We start from the raw sequence: 264 nt of genomic DNA, 5'->3' as shown, positions 1-264 counted from the left end.
GTGCAAAGTCCCTGCAGATATGGTGGCGACTGAGCCGAGATAAAAGACCAGTTCTATAGAACAATGTTTATACGAAGTTTCTGCTTTAGGGCGCAATGACTGTGAAAAGTCCCTGCTTTAGGGGTATATATATGACTATGCTTTGTTATTAAACTTGCCTTGCAACCATCAGTTGTTTGTGCCCTTCTGATCCCATACCTTGGTGCTTTCCGTTCCCTACCCCCCTCTCGTCGATTGTTGCTGCACTTTGAGGACCCGCCGCGG

This window comes from Physeter macrocephalus, chromosome 20 (genome assembly GCF_002837175.3).
Source record: "Physeter macrocephalus isolate SW-GA chromosome 20, ASM283717v5, whole genome shotgun sequence".
Lineage (NCBI taxonomy): Eukaryota > Metazoa > Chordata > Mammalia > Artiodactyla > Physeteridae > Physeter > Physeter macrocephalus.
The sequence above is the reverse complement of the archived record's forward strand: the minus strand, read 5'-3'. Positions refer to the sequence as shown.